Genomic DNA, 20,551 nt, shown 5'->3' on the forward strand with positions numbered 1-20,551 from the left:
TGCATGCGGACATGAACTGCTTCATTATCTGAGGAGTTGTGAATGGCACTGAACACTGTGCAGTCATCAGCGAACATCCACACTTCTGACCTTATGATGGAGGGAAGGTCATTGATAAAGCAGCTGAAGATGGTTGGGCCTAGGACACTGCCCTGAGGAACTCCTGCAGCGATGTCCTGGAGCTTTGTGCTAGGTATGACACCAGCCAGTGGAGCGTTTTCCCCCCAATTCCCATTGACTTCAGTTTTACTAGGGCTCCTTGATGCCACACTCGGTCAAATGCTGCCTTGATGTCAAGGGCAGTCATTCTCACCTCACCTCTGGAATTCAGCTCCTTTGTCCATGTTTGGACCAAGGCTGTAATGAGGTCTGGAGCCAAGTGGTCCTGGCAGAACCCAAACTGGGCATCAGTGAGCAGGTTATTGGTGAGTAAGTGCTGCTTGATAGCACTGTCGATGACACCTTCCATCACTTTGCTGATGATTGAGAGTAGACAGATGGGGCAGTAATTAGCCAGATTGGATTTGTCCTGCTTTTTGTGGACAGGACATACTTGGGCAGTTTTCCACATTGTCGGATAGATGCCAGTGTTATAGTTGTACTGGAACAGCTTGGCTGGAGGCACGGCTAGTTCTGGAGCACAAGTCTTCAGCACGATAGCCGGGATATTGTCAGGGCCCATAGCCTTTGCTATATCCAGTGTGCTCAGCCGTTTCTTGATATCACGTGGAGTGAATCGAATTGGTTGAATACTGACTTCTGTGATAGTGGGGACCTCCGGAGGAGGCCAATATGGATCATCCACTCGGCACTTCTGGCTGAAGATGGTTGCAACCTCTTCAGCTTTGTCTTTTGCACTCTTGTGCTGGGCTCCACCATCATTGAAGATGGGGATGTTCATGGAGCCTCCTCCCCCCGTTAGTTGTTTAATGGTCCACCACCATTCACGACTGGATGTGGCAGGACTGCAGAGCTTTGATCTAATCCGTTGATTGTGGGATCGCTTAGCCCTGTCTATAGCATGCTGCTTCTGCTTTTTAGCATGCATGTAGTCCTGTGTTGCAACTTCCCCAGGTTGGCACCTCATTTTTAGGTACGCCTGGTGCTGCTCCTGGCATTCTCTTAATGTTGTCTTTCCTCCGGGTGATGGGCCGTGTACATTGGGGTCTGGCTGATGGGCCTGGTGAGCAATGTGGCCAGTCAGTAGGGGGCGCTGAAGTGTAACCCAAGATGGAGTCCTTGCCGACGGGCAGACCAAGCTCAGCACCTCACCTCCTGGGAAAACCTCTGAGAATATCAGCCGAGGTTGGGGTTTGAAGTTGGAGTGTGTGAATGATGCACCATTTATGTTAAGATGAAAATTTAAAAAAAATATAACTTAATGAAGTCCTAAGAATTTGTGCTGAATTTTAAACTTAAAATCAAAAGCATGTTGTCAGAGTGCGGATCTATTTTGAACTTCAACATTCTTTTTTACATTTGAATAACAGGCAATAAACTCATGTCTTAAATCATAATTAGAGCTTTAGAAAGACCTACTGTGTGGCATTAATCAAGTTTGCAAGAGTGGACAGGGAGCCTGTGCCACTGACTTCAATGAACATTGAACTAAATTGTAGTGCTGGAGACTTAAATTTCAAAATCTCTTAAAAAGATCAGAGATAATTCATGTAATTACCGAAAGGACTTGTAGACACGAAGAAATCCAGTTCGACTTCACCATAACATGTATGTGGCTTTTTCAGAGCTGCAGGTTTTTTTCAAAGGCTGAGTTGGTTGTGTGATCAGATATAAATAACGTTGCATCTAACATCCCCAGCCCTCACGCTATCATCATAAACTATAATTCAATATAAGTTAATTACCCAGTCTTTGCCTGTAGTGTTTAGGCAAACTCATGCATTATAGGTTAGCTTGTGTAAGCTCTGCTGACTGTCTGATTCCTTTTGCCCCCACCCCTACCGTTATTTCCAATTCAAAATTCATCCAATCTAGAATTAGGGGGTCAAATCTAACAGTGAACAACACCTTGTATTTATACAGTGCCTTTAACGTAGTAAAACGTCCCAAGGTGCTTTACAGGAGTACTATAAGACAAATTTTGACACCGAGCCACAGAAGGAGACATTAGGACAGGTGACCAAAAGCTTGGTCAAAGAGATAGGTTTTAAGGAGCGTCTTAAAGGAGGAAAGAGAGGTAGTGAGATGGAGAGGTTTAGGGAGGGAATTCCAGAGCTGAGGGCCTTGGCAGCTGAAGGCACGGCCACCAATGGTGGAGCGATTAAAATTGGGGATGTGCAAGAGGCCAGAATTGGAGGAGCGCAGATATCTCGGAGGGTTGTGGGGCTGAAGGAGATTACAGAGATAGGGAGGGGGCGAGGCATTGGAGGAATTTGAAAGCAAGGATGAGAATTTTGAAATCAAGTATTTTGAAGTCAAGAAGAACCAGAAGGGAATTCAGAGTATAAGCTGGAAACTAATAACGCTGCTTTCATTAAAACTGTAATTTCATATTCTTCAAACACTCTCTTCCTCAGGCGATCGAAGGTTGCACTGGCACACTGACAGCGGTGTTGGAATTTGTAATTGATGTCTGCCCTTGTTGACAGTAAGCTCCCGAGGTATGGAAAGTGGTCCACATTGTCCAAGGCCTCGTCGTGGATTTTGATAATCGGGGGGCAGTACTGTGTGGCGGGGGCAGGTTGGTAGAAGACCTTTGTCTAACAGATGTTTAGTATAAGGACCATGCTCTCGTACGCTTCGGTGAAGGTGTTGATGATGGTTTGGAGTTCGACCTCCGAGTGTGCGCAGACGCAAGCGTCGTCTGCATACTGTAATTCAATGACAGAGGATGGGACGACCTAGGATCTGGACTGGAGGTGATGGAGGTTGAACAGTTTCCCGTTTGTTCTGTAGATTAGCTGTAGGATGGTGACAAACTATTGGGGGTAGCCGAATTTGAGGAGGACACTCCATAATCCCTCATGGTTGACAGTGTCGAAGGCCTTTGTGAGATCAAAGAAGGCCATGTACAGTGGTTGGTGCTGTTCCCTGCATTTCTCTTGTAATTGATGTGTGGTGAAGATCATGTCCATTGTGCCCCTTAGTGGGCAAAATTCGCATTGCAATTCTGGGAGGAGCTCTTCAGCCACTGGGAGAAGGCGATTGAGGAGGATTCTTGCGATGACTTTCCCTGTGGCAGGCAGCAGGGAAACTCCTCTGTAATTACCGCAATCGGACTTGTCACCTTTCTTGAAGATGGTCACAATTACGGCGTCTCTGAGATCCCCTAGCATGCTCTCCTCCTTCCAAATAAGAGAAATTATTGCCCTTGGCTTCCGCTTGCTCCCGGCGAAGAGACTCGAGGTGTTTGGCGCCTTCCCGAATGCTTCTCCTCAACTTTGAGCGGTCTTGGGCCTCAAACCCGGCACCAAGCTTATGGTCTACAGAGCAGTAGAGATTCCTGCCCTCCTGTATGCTTCAGAGACATGGACCATGTACAGCAGGCACCTCAAAGCACTAGAGAGGTACCACCAATGCTGTCTCCACAAGATCCTGCAAATCCAACGTCAGTGTTCTCGCTCAGGCCAACATCCCCAGCATCGAAGCTTTGACTACGCTCGATCAGCTCCGATGGATGGGCCACATCGTCCGCAACCCGATTCGAGACTCCCAAAACAAGCCCTCTACTCAGAGTTCCAACACTGCAGGAGAGCCCCAGGTGGGCAGAGGAAACGCTTCAAGGACACCCTCAAAACCTCCTTGAAAAAGTGCAACATCCCCTCTGACACCTGGGAATCCCTGGCACAAGACCACTCAAAGTGGAGGAGAAGCATCCGGGAAGGCGTCGAACACCTCGAGTCTCTTCGCCGGGAGCAAGCGGAAGCCAAGCGCAAACAGCGCAAGGAGCGCACGTCAGCCCAAGCACCCCACCCTCCCGCCCCTTCAACCACCGTCTGCCCCACCTGTGACAGAGACTGTAGGTCCTGCATTGGACTCATCAGTCACCTGAGAACTCATCTTTAGTGTGGAAGTCATCCTCGGTTCCGAGGGACTGCCTAAGAGAGAGAATTTCATATTCACAGCCATTTGTTCTAATCTGCACACTTGATGTACAATTTATTTCTGTGAATTATTCTGCTGATCATGGATGTGAGTATGAGTGACTGTTGTAGCATGGAGGCTGGAGAAAGTAAGACCAGACAAAACAATACTTTCACAGGATTATAATGAAGCTGGTGAATAGTGGCACGGTTGGGCAGTCAAAAGCTGATTTATTCATTTATATCACAAAATGAAAAAGTACCAATTTTTCTCCACTTAAAGCAGTTATCATTGGGGACTTACAGCTGTTCTCAATGCCCCTTGACAGGGAGTGGGGGAGGGGGAGAGGAGAAGTTAACCAGTAGAGCTGGGCCCTATCCAATAACCTCAGCTAGAACGTGTGCTGTGTGGGTGTCAGGTGAGGGAAGAATCTGCCTTGCCGTACATGGTTGAATAGCTTGTCTGAAAGAGACCACTTGGGCAATGCACAGGAGGGTCATGGGTGCCCATAGAGCCATACCCCAATGTGATTCAGTGTCTTCAGGAGAGAAGAGGAGATATGATTGGGGTTGTCTTCACCTGATGTCCAAAAGGCACACACGCACGAGTACACGCACACACACACACGCACACACACACGCACTCACGCACACGCACTCACGCACACGCACACACACACGCACGAGCACACGCACACGCACACGCACTCACGCACACGCACACACAGTGGTCTGCCACAATACAGAGCAATAGCATTTATTCTGTCACACTGTATGATGCGCTATCAATTCCTCATAATCAATAGGCTTTTATTAGCAAAGAACAGAGCATGCCTCTCGTGGTTGCCTGGTATCCAAAAGGGCAGGGGGCTGCAGAGCAGTCACCTTTATACCCGGGCATGTGGGTGGAGCCAGGGGCGGAGTCAGCTGAGGCATGCATAGGCGCAACAGTGTGCAAAAACAACAACAACAATAACAAACAGTGGTTTACCACATTCACCCCTTGTTTAAAATTGAGTCCGGCGGGGTGAAGTGTACTAAAAGTTCGTGTAAACTAAAAGTTCGTGTAATTAAGTCTATCAGGTGGCCTTGTATGCCGTCCTGATCGTCGTAGCAGCGGCGGTGATGGTGCAGCATCCAACGCCGAACCTGGCGTCTCGTTGAGAGGTTGTGTAGTCAATAGCGGGTCCTGGGGCTGCGGCATGCCGTCTACAGGGGTCGGGGTGTGGGTAGTGGTGGGTGGCGATGGTGGTGTCTCAGGGGCACCCGAAGGTGCAAGGTCTCGTGTGGAGACTGTGTCCTCCCGCCCGTCCGGGTACGCTACGTAAGCATACTGGGGGTAGGCGTGAGTAGTGGTGGGTGGCGAAGGGAGTGTTTCGGGAGCACCCGAAGGTGCGAGGTCTTGTATGGAGACCGTGTCCTCCCGCCCGTCCGGGTACACCACGTAAGCATACTGAGGGTTGGCGTGGAGGAGGCTCACCCTCTCGACCAGGGGGTCCGTCTTATGGGACCTCACGTGCTTCCGCAGTAGGATGGGTCCTGGAGAAGTCAGCCATGTCGGTAACGAGATCCCCGATGTGGACTTCCTGGGGAAGGAGAACATTCTCTCATGAGGGGTGGCATTGGTGGCTGTACAGAGCAGTGACCGAATGGAATGGAGCGCCGCAGGGAGGACCTCCTGCCAGCGAGAGGTCGGAAGGCCCTTAGATTTCAAGTTTAAAAGGACTGCCTTCCAGACCGTCGCATTCTCTCTTTCCACCTGGCCATTCCCCCGGGGGTTGTAGCTGGTGGTCCTGCTTGTAGCAATACCTCTCGCGAGCAGGTACTGACGAAGTTCGTCGCTCATAAAGGATGAGCCCCTGTCGCTATGAATATAGCTAGGGAAACCGAACAAGGCGAAGAGGTCATTCAGACATTTAATGACCGTGGTACTGGTCATGTCTGAGCAAGGGATGGCACACGGGAAACGGGAGTACTCGTCAATTATATTGAGGAAGTACACATTGCGGTCAGAGGAGGGGAGGGGCCCTTTAAAATCGCCGCTCAGCTGCTCGAAGGGGCGCGTGGCTTTGATCAGGCTCGCTCTGTCTGGCCTATAAAAATGTGGTTTGCACTCGGCACAGATTTGGCAGTTCCTGGTCATGGTCCTGACCTCCTCGATGGAGTAGGGCAGGTTACGGGATTTGATGAAATGGAAGAACCTGGTGACCCCCGGGTGGCAGAGGTCATTGTGGAGGGTCTTCAGTCTATCAACCTGCGCGTTGGCGCATGTACCACGTGATAGGGCATCTGGGGGCTCATTGAGTTTCCTGGGCCGGTACAAGATATCGTAATTGTAGGTGGAGAGTTCGATTCTCCACCTCAAGATCTTGTCATTCTTGATTTTGCCCCTCTGCTTATTATTAAACATAAAAGCTACTGAATGCTGGTCAGTGAGCAGGGTAAATCGTTTTCCGGCCAGGTAATGCCTCCAATGTCGCACAGCTTCCACAATAGCCTGGGCCTCCTTTTCGACAGAGGAGTGTCGAATCTCGGGGCCCTGGAGGGTCCTTGAGAAAAAGGCCACGGGTCTCCCCGCCTGGTTAAGGGTTGCAGCTAGGGCAAAGTCGGATGCGTCGCTCTCCACTTGGAAAGGGATGGACTCATCCACTGCATGCATTGTGGCCTTCGCAATATCTCTTTTTATGAGAGTGAAGGCTGCACATGCCTCTGCTGTCAGGGGGAAGGAGGCGGACTTGATGAGGGGTCTGGCTTTGTCCGCATAGTTGGGCACCCACTGAGCACAGTACGAGAAAAACCCTAGGCATCTCTTCAGTGCTTTTTGGCAGTGGGGGAGGGGGAGCTCCATAAGGAGGCGCATTCTGTCGGGGTCGGGGCCGATGACTCTGTTCTCCACTACGCAGCCAAGAATGGCAAGGCGCGTGGTACGAAACATACATTTGTCCTTGTTGTATGTTAGATTCAGCCGCTGGGCCATACGGAGGAATTTCTCTAGGTTAACATCGTGGTCCTGCTGGTCGTGGCCGCAGATGGTGACGTTGTCTAGATAGGGGAAAGTGGCCTGGAGCGCGTTCTGGCCAACCATCCGGTCCATCTCCCGTTGTAAGACTGAAACCCCGTTGGTGACGCCGAAGGGAACTCTGAGGAAGTGGTAGAGTCGACCGTCAGCTTCAAAAGCTGTGTACTGGCGGTCCTCAGCCCTGATGGAGAGCTGGTGGTATGCCGACTTCAGATCAATCGTCGAGAACACCCAGTATTGTGCTATCTGATTGACCATGTCAGATATGCGGGGGAGTGGGTATGCATCTAGCTGGGTGTAGCGATTGATCGTCTGGCTGTAGTCAATAACTAGGCGCTGTTTTCCGCCAGTCTTCACCACCACCACTTGTGCTCGCCATGGGCTGGTGCTACTCTCAATAATCCCTTCCTTCAGGAGTCTCGCTAGCTCGGATTTAATGAAGCTCCTATCCCCGGCACTGTAACGCCTGCTTTTGGTAGCGATGGGCTTACAGTCGCGGGTGAGGTTAGCGAACAAGGAGGGGGGGGAGACTTTAAGGGTGGAGAGGCTGCAAATGGTGCGCGGCGGGCGATTTAAAAGCTGCTGGCTGCAGACTGAGTGGGGGGAGGGGTCCGTCGTATGCTAATGTGACACTTTTAAGGTGGCACTGAAAATCCAACCCCAGTAGAACGGCAGCGCAGAGATGGGGCAGGACCAGAAGTTTAAAATTTTTGTATTCTGTGCCCCGTACTGAAAGGGTCACTACACAGTAGCCACCGACGTCCGCTGACTGGGCTTTGGAAGCCATAGAGATCCGATGGCGCGTCGGCAGGACCGGGAGAGAGTAACTGCGCACCGTGTCGGGGTGGATAAAGCTCTCCGTGCTCCCGCTGTCAAAAAGGCAGGTAGTGGCGCGGCCGTTTACCGTAATGTCCATCATGGACCTGGACAGTTGATGAGGGAGAGATTGGTCCAGCGTCACGGAGGCCAGCGTATGGACAAGCGAGTCGATGTGGTCGTCAGATGAGGCGGTGGTTGAGTCCGGGTCCCCCGTAATTGGAGTTGGAGGCATCCAAGATGGCGGACAAAATGGCGGCGCCCATGATCCCGATCCCCACGCGGCTGGGGGAGCCCAAGATGGCGGACAAGATGGCTGCCCCCACGGTTCGCACGCGGCGCTGCTGGCGTTAGCGGTTTTACCTTTGCAGGCACTGACATAGTGTCCTTTCTTCCCGCAGCCGGAGCAGGTAGCGTTTTTCGCCGGGCAGCGTGCTCTGGGGTGTTTTGCCTGGCCACAAAAATAGCATTTCTGTGCCTTGGACATCGCTGCAGCAGTTGGAGGTGGCGGTCCCATGACCCAAGGTTGCGGCGTCCACGGTGCGGAGCGGTTAGGGGAGAAAGCGTCCATATTCCTGTGGGCCGCGTCGAGCGAGAGCGCGAGGGACACTGCTTTTTTCAGGTCTATTTCTCCCTTCTCCAACAGTCTCTGCCGGGAGTAGTCGGACCTTAGACCCGCAACGAAAGCATCTCGGATCAGTCCCTCCGTGTGTGCTGCGGCTGATACTTCTTTGCAATCGCAGCCTCGGCCGAGTATCCGTAGTGCCCGTAGGAAAGCCTCCACCGATTCCCCGGGCTGCTGTCTGCGGGATCTTAAGAGGTGCCTGGCATAGACCGTATTTACCGGGCGTGCGTACTGCCCTTTAAGCAGATCGATAGCCGCCGCGTAGGTCGTCGCGTCCTGGATTAGTGTATAAACTTGGTGGCTCACCTTTGAGGCCAGGATTTTCAGCTTGTTTTCGTCTAGGGTCACAGTTGAGGCTTCCAGGTAAGCCTCGAAGCAACGCAGCCATTGTGCGAATTTGGTAGCCGAACCCGCTTCTTGGGGGTCTAGGTCCAGGCATGTTGGTCTGAGGGCTCGCAGCAGCGCCTGCTGCTCAGCGTTTGGCGCCGTCGGTTGAAGCAGCTCCTGCTGTTCAGCATTTGGATTCGACATTTTGTTTTGCTAATAAAATTGATGCGCTATCAATTCCTCATAAAAGACAGAGAGTTAATCAATAGGCTTTTATTAGCAAAGAACAGAGCATGCCTCTTGTGGTTGCCTGGTATCCAAAAGGGCAGGGGGCTGCAGAGCAGTCACCTTTATACCCGGGCATGTGGGTGGAGCCAGGGGTGGAGTCAGCTGAGGCATGCATAGGCACAACAGTGTGCAACAACAACAATAACAAACAGTGGTTTACCACACTGTACATGCTGTTGTCAATGTGCGCCAGTCAGTCTCCTTCTGGTACTTTCAGTCATAGAATCTCGATGAAGATGGTGAAAAAAACTAAAACTAAAACAACCAATGATCGAAATGCCTTTTGTTCCTTTGAGGATGAGCCTCTGTCTCCACCTGATATTTCCTTCTGGAAACACAAACAAACACAGTGACAACATGACAACAGCAACAAAAAAGTGTTGACATGTTGTCACACCACTAATCGAGGTACTTTGTTGAACCTGCCCCCAGTGTTGGGCGGCCTTGAATCTAACGTGTGCACCTTCCAGCAACGGTCACTGGATAGCGATCAGAAGCTGAATTGCCAGCTGATTATCCCCCTCCCTAGAACAACAACAACTTGCATTAATACAGCACCTATAACGTAGTAGAACGTCCCAAGGCACTTCACCGGAGCGATTATCAAATGAAATCTGACACCGAGCCACATAAGGAGATATTAGGGCAGATGACCAAAAGCTTGGTCAAAGAGGTAGGTTTTAAGGAGCGTCTTAAAGCAAAGAGAGGTAGAGAGGTAGAGAGGTTTAGGCAGGGAATTCCAGAGCTTAGGGCCTCTACAGCTGAAGGCACGGCCACCAATGGCTGTAAAATGGGGGCTGCTCAAGAGGGTGGAATAGGCGGAGTGCAGATATCTCAGGGGGTTGTGGGGTTGGAGGAGATTACAGAGATAGGGAGAGGCGAGGCCATGGAGGAATTTGAAAACAAGGATGAGAATTTTACAATCAACGCGTTGCTTAACCAGTGTAGGTCAGCGAGCACAGGGGTGATGGGTGAACGGGACTTGGTGCGAGTTTGGACACGGGCAGCAGAGCTTTGGATGACCAGAGGTTAGAATGTGGGAGGCCAGCCAGGAGTGCATTGGAATAGTCAAGTCTAGAGGTAACAAAGGCATGGATGAAGGTTTCAGCAGCAGATAAGCTGAGACAGGACAGAGTCAGGCAATGTTACGTGATGCCTGCTGACACTCACAGTCTAGGTTCTACACATGAAGGATAACTAAGTGGTGAAGCAGAAGAGGGCAGATGGCACGTGTGGAACTGTACCCAGGAAGGAGTTCAGGATAGGAGCGGAAAAAGAGAAATAAATACAAAAATAAAACATTTTACATGTTCAACTGAGGACACCCAGTCAAACACCTTCTCCTGCTCTTTTTAATTTTGAATTCTCCACAGCTGAACTTGATGATGTCCACATCTGACATCCACTTACAAAGTATTTACTGGTCTGTGCCACACGAGCCTCCTCCCACCCCTCTTCATCTCAGCCTGTCAACATATCCTTCTATTCTTTTCTCCCTCATGTGTTTATCCAGCTTCCCCTTAAATGTATCTGTACTATTTGCCTCAACCACTCCCTGTGGTAGCGAGTTCCACATTCTCACCATTCTCTGTGTAAAGAAGTTTCTCCTGAATTCCCTATTGGATTTATTAGTGATTATCTTATATTAATGGCCCCTAGTTCCAGCCTTGCCCACAACACCCACTTTCCATCGAGGCTGGTTGGATAGTGACTCTGACTGGGTTTTTCCCGCCCCTAGGTCGTGGATCGCTTGGCGATGCTCACTCTCAATCTTCAATACATACATAATGACAACTTGGGCGAGGTGTTAGAGGGTGGCTTATCAAAGGTGGAACCATACCCTAGAGACTCATCTCTAGGGTATGGTTTCAGGAGGGAAGGGAAGAGGAGAAAACTAGTGAGGGGAAAAAAATACTGAGGGGAAACTGAAAGAGTGTTGAAGTCAGTCATTGTTCTAGCCTTCAGTCATTACATGAGACATTGCATCTGTAGTGTCATAATTGTTTAATTAGCTGACTTTCTAGCCAACCTTGTGTGCTCTTGGCAGTTTAATATTTTTGTTCTTACAAACCATTAACTGTAACGTGCTAATGGACTGTCAGCATCAGCCAGTTGCAACGTAAAGTCAAACTGAAAAAGGGTAAAAACAAAATGGAGCACCCTAATGAGAACCTTGATTGGGATTGAAAGTGCTGCAAACTATCTAAATTAATCAGGGAAGAACATCAATCATAAAATTAAGGTGCGCTCATTAATACCTCTTAAATTTGTATTTATGACTGTAGATTTAGGAGTGGTGGGCAGGACTGGAGTGGGGGTAAGAATCAGAGGGCACTGGGTTTGAATCCTCAGCTGGTTAACCTTCTTAGGATGTTGGAGGAGAAAAGGAGATGGCAGCGACTGATGATGGGGGAGTCCAAGGGGGCATAACCTTAAAATTAGAGCCAGGCTGATCAGGGGTGAATTCAGGAAAAACTTCTTCACACAAAGGGTAGTAGAAATGTGGAACTCTCTCCCACCCAAAGTAAGCTGTTGAGGCCGGGGGTCAATTGAAAATTTCAAAACTCAAATTGATTGATTTTTGTTAGGCAAGGGTATTAAGGGATATGGAACCAAGGTGGGTTGATGGAGTTAGATACAGATCAGCCCTGATTGCATTGAATAGTGGAGCAGCATCAAGGGGCTAAATGACCTTGGGGTAAAAATTGAGTCGTGCCCCCTTTTGGGCGCTAACTTCGCCAGGGCGCTACTTTTAGTGCCCCAAAAAAATTAGCACCCCCGCGCCCAAAATTCACTGGTAGCGCCCCAAGAGGGAGGTGGGGCGCTACTGGAAGCACCCTGCCTCCCTTTTGGAGCGCTGTGAGTAAATATCATGGCGCTACGTGCCACAGCGCCATGCGCTGGGGCACGTCGCACCGCGGTACTGCAGGCCTTCTGTAGTAACCTGGGAGGTTATGAGTAACCTGATCCACCAGGTGGTGCTGTGGCAATTGGTCTCCTGAGTTAAGTCTGATCTGTACTGGTTGTACTCTTTGTTTTTGCTGCCTCATGGCAGAAGCTTTTATGTGCAAGTGTTGATTAAACCATGTTAAGGAGTTAACCTGTGTCCGTCTCCATCTATGGCCACTGTAGTGTATGTAACCGTTCTACCTTTAAGAGAACTATTGTATGTAACCATCCACCTTTAAGAGAACTATTTTAGGTGTTGCACTACTTTATCTTGGCTGCTGTATACTGTAATACCGGGAGTGACCACACCGGTATATAAGTGCTGTGTAAGGATTTATTGGGCAGATTCGCCCTGACCTTCGAATAGTAAAGTCCTGTTAAAGTTACTCTTGTAGTCTGTGTATTAATTCACCATATAACCCACAGACTTTACAGTGGCGACGGGTTCGATCTTACCCTGCGGCAGCGACACACCCGAAGCAGTTAACGAGCGTCGAGAAGAGGCACCCGCCCTCATCGTTCTGCTGAGAGAAGACTCGAGTCTGCAGAGCAAGGAAGAAGGAAGGATTCAGACACGAAGCCTTCCATCAGCAACAGGCTGTTATTGTCCCTTCTGCCACGGCGGTGAGTGAGCCGATCAGCCAAGAGAAGCAAGTCGGCCACGTTGACTGTGAGTAGGGGGAAAATAAAAAGAAACGGAGGATAAGGGCGGTGAACTCGACCACGGTCGGGGGAAAGGAGCCGGACAGAAGTCGGGCCCAGAGGCGCTGAGACTGGGGCAGCGTAGGGCACGGAAGCCGCGGTACAAGCGGGAACGCAGCCGGTGTGAGAGACCGGGCTACAAGCGGGAACGCAGCCGGTGTGAGAGACCGGGCTACAAGCAGGCTGGGAGATGCAACAGCGTCGTGAGACAGCTCGACCGCGACCGGAAAAAGGCCGGGCAGCTACCGAGGCCACGAGGCGCTGCGACCGGGGTCCTAAGGCGCGGGAAGATATAAAAATAAATAAAACCGCGGAGAACTCAGCCGCAGCCGGGGGAGGAAAGGACCGGACTGCGAGAGGGCTGGGAGGCGCGATTGGAAGCCGCTGAGGGAGAGACAGAGCCCGAGTGAAGGGGGAACGGGACCGAGCGAGGGAGACCGAGCGAGATTCCGCCCAGCGGCTGGAACTGTTCGCCGCCAACGGGTTGTCCCCAGCGCCGGTTGCCGGCCGAGAAAAGGGAACAAGGAACGCACTGAAGCCGGCGCGCAGGCTGCGAACTCCGAAAGCCAGCGGTCGTCGCCCGAAGGAAAGCTTACCCCTCCCGCCAGGGGAAGAAACGCGGGAAGCCGCCAGTAGGCGGGGAAGAAGACAGAAGCGGGAAACCGCCATTTTGAAAGTGGGCGGGGAAGAAGACAAGCGCGGGAAACCGCCATTTTTGGAAAAAAAAAAGTAACGAACAAATTCGTTGTGGTTTCTCAAAAAGATAGTGAAGATGCCTAAGCATGGTAACATCAACAGCTTCGATTCCGAGGTGGAAGATTGGGCCACGTACGTAGAACGCATCGAGATATATTGTGAGGCCAATAAAATAGCAGATGATGATAAAGCTCTCACCTTATTAAACGCAATGGGGGCGAAGACACACGGGCTATTGAAGCATCTTCTATCACCAGCTAAACCGGCGGATCAGACTTTCGCTGATATTGTTGCTGTCCTGAAGGATCATTTGAACCCCACACCGCTGATGTTGGCGGAACGATTCAAATTTTATGCGAGAACGCAATGGAAAGAGGAAAGCAACGCGGAATACTTGGTCGAACTGCGTAGACTAGCGAAATACTGCCAGTTTGGGGAAAATCTGACAGAGGCATTGAGAGACAAGTTCGTGTGCGGGTTGTCGAAGGAAGGAACACAAAAGCGACTGCTCGAAGAGAACGATCTTACACTTGACAAGGCTGTCCTTATTGCAGCATCACACGAAGCAGCCGCGAGAGGCACTGCGGAAATGCAGCTGAAGGCAGCGGTACTCAGCGTGGATCAAATGACTTCGGGTACAACAAAATGTTATCGTTGTGGGAAGACAACACACGACCAGAACCAATGCTGGTTTAAAAACCAGGAATGTAGAAAATGTGGCAAGCTTGGTCACATAGCTAAAGTATGCCGGTCAGGAAAGAAGACCAACAACAGAAAAAAGTCACCGCAGGAAAAGTACAGCAAGGTACACAAGGTGGCTGAGAAGAGTTCAGATGAACAGAATTCGGATTCAGACCCGAACGGCCAGGAACTGGGTAGTCTGAGAATTTACAATGTGAGTAAGGAAGCTGACCTACAAACTATCTGGGTCACACTAAAAGTAGCCGGAGTCCAAGTGAAAATGGAATTGGACACAGGATCAGCCCTATCAGTCATAAATCGAAGGGATTACAACCGGCTATTCTCACATATACCCTTGAGAGATACCAAGATCGTATTGCAGACATACACGGGGCATAAAGTATACCCCATGGGAAAGATACAAGTCAAGGTGAGAGACAGGGGCAAAGAACACCAAGGAATGGACTTATATGTACTACCTGAGGGAGGTCCACCACTTCTGGGATGGGAGTGGATCAGGGAAATAAACATGGAATGGCACTACCTAAAAGCAATAACGAGTGAGAACTCGGTGAAGACAATCAGCTCAGACTCTGAAACGGATGACGACAAGACCAGCCCAGGTGCGAAAGACAAGTCTAAAATGGACTTGCTGACTAAGGTTGGAAAAACGAAGGAGTGCATAAATACTGATGCTTCAAAGGAGAACAAAGTTTCAGAACAGAATTCCACTGAACAACAACAACATAGTTTGGCAGAGAATTCTGAGTCTGTCCAGTTTACAGACATGCACAAGTCTGAGGAACACCGGGCTCGAACTCAACTCCATTTCAAATTACAACAGCAATTAGAACAATTGAGTTGCCGTCTCGAGCAAGAGATAAAAGCAATGAAAACGTTCTTTGACACAGAGTGGGAGAATCTGGAAAGACAACAGAAACAGCTGAGGGAGAAAAGGGAGCAGGAGCACACAAACCGTCTGCGCAAGGAGGCCAAACGAATCAAAGCTGATTCGGTTTCTGAAGGTGCGTGCTCTAATCTGGTGGAGCAAGATGTTCAGCAACTGAAGGCGCTTGTTAGCAGATTGCAGGCAGAAAAGGCTGAGTTGGTCGCCAGGAATTCCGAGCTCCTACTGAAGTTGGGTGCAGCACCACCGGACGATTCATTTGTGGAAATTCAAATGGTGGAGGCTGCGGATGATGGCAAAGTAGAAACAGCAAAGGAGCCCCAGGGCAAGGTTATAAACAGCCCTGCAGCTACTGGGAAACGGATGAGGTCAGAAGAGTCAACGGTCAGCCAACTCCTTCATATGCTGAGGGACAAGACTCTGAAATGGGAACAATTTGGACATGAGTCTAAATCTTCAAAGGAGAGGGGTTTGGAGCTCCCAAAAGCTATTGGAATAGCTGAGGTTGCAACACAGACTGAGAAGATGGCAGCAGAGCAAACCTTGGATGCCAAAAGTACGCTGATTCACGTCAATGTTGAACAACAGAATGCTGAAACAGCTGCTCCAGTACAGGGATTGAATAATACAATCAATCAATCTCCCAATGAAGTTGAAGTATTGAAATCACGAATGAGGTCATTAGTAAAAGACTTGCAGGAAGCCCAGAAAAAGCTGGATGAAACTGAACGCATGAAGAAGTCTCTTCAGGAAAGATGTCTGGATTTGGAACAAAAGCTGGCTAACGTCCAGCTGGGTATGGAGGAAATAGAAGACCCTCTCGCTGGCCTAGCTCAGGACGACACCGAATATTACCATGACCTGTTGGACGACACCGAATATTACGATGACCTGCTCTGCCCAGCTTGTGATGAAAACTCCCAAAGTGCAGAAACCATGAAGAATCACCTAAAGTCTAAGGAACATCGGGAGATGGTGGCGCTACTACGGAAAAAGGAGGACGAGAAGGAGGAACGGTGCATGCAGCTGGTAGCTGACAGTGGAGCCCAGAGAGTCTCCAAGAAGCAGAAAAGGAAAAGACGAAGCAGAAGATGATGACCATCTGAACCATTATCACCTCTACCAGGTCACGCACGTGGTCTCTCCGTACGGAGCCAAATCAGTTTGGAAGTAGAAAAACTTCCCAAGGTACTCAAGCTTTTAAAAGTCAACAATGCTGGTTCAGAAGTGACAGAAGTTCAAGCTGTTAAGTCCAGTGAAGGACTATTGGATGAGTCACTCCAGCAACGTGAACCGACTACACCGAGACTGAATCTGTGAACTGTTTTCCGCAGAGACTGAATCTGTGAACTGTTTCCCGCAGAGACTGAATCTGTGAACTGTTTCCGCAGAGACTACATCTGTGAACTGTTTTTACATGAAGTTGGATATATGTTATGTTTAATGGGAAATAAGTATGTTGTAAGCTAAAAAGGGAGGATTGTAGTGTATGTAACCGTTCTACCTTTAAGAGAACTATTGTATGTAGCCGTCCACCTTTAAGAGAACTATTTTAGGTGTTGCACTACTTTATCTTGGCTGCTGTATACTGTAATACCGGGAGTGACCACACCGGTATATAAGTGCTGTGTAAGGATTTATTGGGCAGATTCGCCCTGACCTTCGAATAGTAAAGTCCTGTTAAAGTTACTCTTGTAGTCTGTCTATTAATTCACCATATAACCCACAGACTTTACAGCCACCTCAAGATACCACATATAGCGACGAGAATAAAGTATGGAAAAGTTTTGGTGGATCAGTCATAGTTAGGGAGTATTCGGAAGAGGTACTCGGGTTGGTTAGCAAGCTAGTCGGAAAAGCACGAGGCTAGGCCACGGGAGTCGAAACGGAGTTTGATTTTTTGGCTGAAGTGACCGGACTCCAAGGATGGCAGGAACGGTAGGCTCCGTGGCACCTTTTGACAGCAAGTTGCAGTCTTGGGAGGAGTATTGTGAAATACTGAGCCATTTCTTTATGGCAAACGAGGTGGACAGTGCTGAAAAGAAAAGGGCCATTTTACTGAGTTGTGTGGGAGCGCAAACCTATACACGGATGAGGAATCTGCTGAGCCCGGAGCGGCCAGGAGAAAAATCTTTTGACGAGTTGGTGAGTCTACTAAAGAATCATTTCAATCCGAAACCTAGTGAAATAGTACAGAGATGGAAATTCAATTCGAGGATTAGGAGGCCGGAAGAAAGCGTTACTGAGTATGTGGAGGAGCTTCGGAAGCTCGCACAGGACTGTAATTTTGGAAATGCGCTCACAGTCATGTTAAGGGACAGACTAGTATGCGGAGTTAACGACAACAGTATACAGCAAAGGTTGCTGTCAGAAGAAGGATTAATGTTTGAGACGGCACTTAAAAAAGCACAAGCCTCGGAGCAGCAGGGAGCAGCGAGGAGGAGCCCGGCTTAAAAACCGGCGGCAGTTGCGAGGCCCGACCACTCGGAGCAGCAGGGAGCAGCGAGGAGGAGCCCGGCTTAAAAACCGGCGGCAGTTGCGAGGCCCGACCACTCGGAGCAGCAGGGAGCAGCGAGGAGGAGCCCGGCTTAAAAACCGGCGGCAGTTGCGAGGCCCGACCACTCGGAGCAGCAGGGAGCAGCGAGGAGGAGCCCGGCTTAAAAACCGGCGGCAGTTGCGAGGCCCGACCACTCGGAGCAGCAGGGAGCAGCGAGGAGGAGCCCGGCTTAAAAACCGGCGGCAGTTGCGAGGCCCGACCACTCGGAGCAGCAGGGAGCAGCGAGGAGGAGCCCGGCTTAAAAACCGGCGGCAGTTGCGAGGCCCGACCACTCGGAGCAGCAGGGAGCAGCGAGGAGGAGCCCGGCTTAAAAACCGGCGGCAGTTGCGAGGCCCGACCACTCGGAGCAGCAGGGAGCAGCGAGGAGGAGCCCGGCTTAAAAACCGGCGGCAGTTGCGAGGCCCGACCACTCGGAGCAGCAGGGAGCAGCGAGGAGGAGCCCGGCTTAAAAACCGGCGGCAGTTGCGAGGCCCGACCACTCGGAGCAGCAGGGAGCAGCGAGGAGGAGCCCGGCTTAAAAACCGGCGGCAGTTGCGAGGCCCGACCACTCGGAGCAGCAGGGAGCAGCGAGGAGGAGCCCGGCTTAAAAACCGGCGGCAGTTGCGAGGCCCGACCACTCGGAGCAGCAGGGAGCAGCGAGGAGGAGCCCGGCTTAAAAACCGGCGGCAGTTGCGAGGCCCGACCACTCGGAGCAGCAGGGAGCAGCGAGGAGGAGCCCGGCTTAAAAACCGGCGGCAGTTGCGAGGCCCGACCACTCGGAGCAGCAGGGAGCAGCGAGGAGGAGCCCGACTTAAAAACCGGCGGCAGTTGCGAGGCCCGACCACTCGGAGCAGCAGGGAGCAGTGAGGAGGAGCCCGGCTTAAAAACCGGCGGCAGTTGCGAGGCACACCAAATCAACAGCAGAGGAGAGAGGTAAAAAGTAATCAGAGTGTGACGTCACCAGGGAGCAGGTAAATGATTGGTTGGTGAGTATTTCTCTCTTTTCAATACAAGCTTGACTTCTGTGGTGTTAAATTTCTAGGGTCTCTGGTGTAGTGGGGACAGTTGGTAAATAAAGCGCCCTAGAGTATACCTGTAACTGGGGTATTGAATAAATTTTTTAATTAATTAAAGGAGTAAGTCATGGCAGGAGAGTTCAGACCCGTGTTCTGCTCCTCTTGCTCCATGTGGGAAATCAGGGACGCTGCCAGTGTCCCTGACGACCATGTGTGCGGGAAATGCATCCAGCTGCAGCTACTTGTAGACCGCATTGCGGCGCTCGAGCTGCGGGTGGATGAATTTTGGAGCATGCGCGATGCTGAGAGGGTCGTGGATAGCACGTTTAGCGAGTTGTTCACGCCTCAGGGTAGGGCTGCACAGGGGGTGACCATCAGGCGGAGCAACAGAGGCAGGCAGGAAGTGCAGGGAATCCCTGCGGACATCCCCCTTTCAAACAAGTATACCAAGTTGGATACTGTTGAGGGGGATGACTCACCAGGGGAAGGCAGCAGCAGCCAGCTTCCTGGCACCAGGGACGCTTCTGCTGCTCAGAAAGGGAGGAAAAAGAGTGGGAGAGCAATAGTGGTAGGGGATTCTATCGTAAGGGGAACAGATAGGCGTTTCTGTGGCTGCAAACGTGACTCCAGGATGGTTTGTTGCCTCCCTGGGGCCAGGGTCTGGGATGTCACGGAGCTGCTACAGGGCATTCTTAAGGGGGAGGGTGAGCAGGCAGAGGTCGTGGTCCACATTGGGACCAACGACATAGGAAGGAAGGGGGATGAGGTCCTGCATCAAGAATTTAGGGAGCTAGGTAGCAGATTAAAGAGCAGGACTTCGAAGGTTGTAATCTCTGGATTACTCCCAGTGCCACGTGCTAGTAAGTATAGGAATGGGAGGATAGAGCAGATGAATGCGTGGCTAAAGTGTTGGTGTAGGGGGGAGGGTTTTACTTTCCTGGATCACTGGGCCTGCTTCTGGGAAAGGTGGGACTTGTACAAGTCGGACGGGTTGCACCTGAACCAGAGCGGGACAAATATCCTTGCGGGGAGGTTTGCTAGCACTGTTGGGGGGGGGGGTTTAAACTAACTTGGCAGGGGGATGGGATACAGAGGGGAGCTGAAATAGGGGGTGATGTGCTGCCAATTATAGAGAAAAAAACAAGTCAGCTTGGTAGACAGGGCAAATGTATAAGGGCAAGGCTGGATGGCATCTATTTTAATGCAAGGAGTCTTGCAAATAAGGTGGATGAGCTGAAGGTGTTGATAAACACATGGGAGTATGATATTGTTGCTATCACGGAGACATGGTTGAGGGAGGGGCAAGACTGGCAGCTCAATATTCCGGGGTACAGAATCTTCAGGCAAGACAGAGGGGGAGGTATAAGAGGAGGGGGTGTCGCAATATTAATTAAGGAGTCAATTACTGCAGTAAGGAGGGATGATATATTAGCAGGTTCCTCTAATGAGGCCATATGGGTGGAGCTTAAAAACAAAAAGGGGGCAAGCACTTTGCTGGGAGTGTACTGTAGGCCTCCAAACAGTCAGGGGGAGATAGAGGAACAGATATGTAGGCAAATCTCAGAGAAATGTGCAAATAATAGGGTAATAATAATGGGGGATTTCAACTTCCCCAATATTAACTGGGATAGTCAGAGTGTGAAAGGCTCAGAGGGTGTAGAATTCTTAAAGTGCATCCAGGAGAGCTTTTTGAGCCAGCATGTAGAAAGTCCTACAAGAGAGGGGGCGGTACTGGACCTAATTCTAGGGAATGTGGCCGGCCAAGTGGAAAAAGTGCTAGTAGGTGAGCACTTTGGTGATAGTGACCATAATATGGTAAGATTTAAGGTGGTCATGGAAAAGGACAGGGATGGGCCGGAAATAAAAGGTTCTAAATTGGGGGAAGGTCGATTTTAATAGGATAAGGCAGGATATGGCCAAAATGGACTGGGATCAGCTACTTGTAG

Source organism: Somniosus microcephalus, chromosome 20 (assembly GCF_052327205.1).
Source record: "Somniosus microcephalus isolate GS21.2 chromosome 20, FLI_Smic_1.0, whole genome shotgun sequence".
NCBI classification, from domain to species: Eukaryota; Metazoa; Chordata; class Chondrichthyes; order Squaliformes; family Somniosidae; genus Somniosus; species Somniosus microcephalus.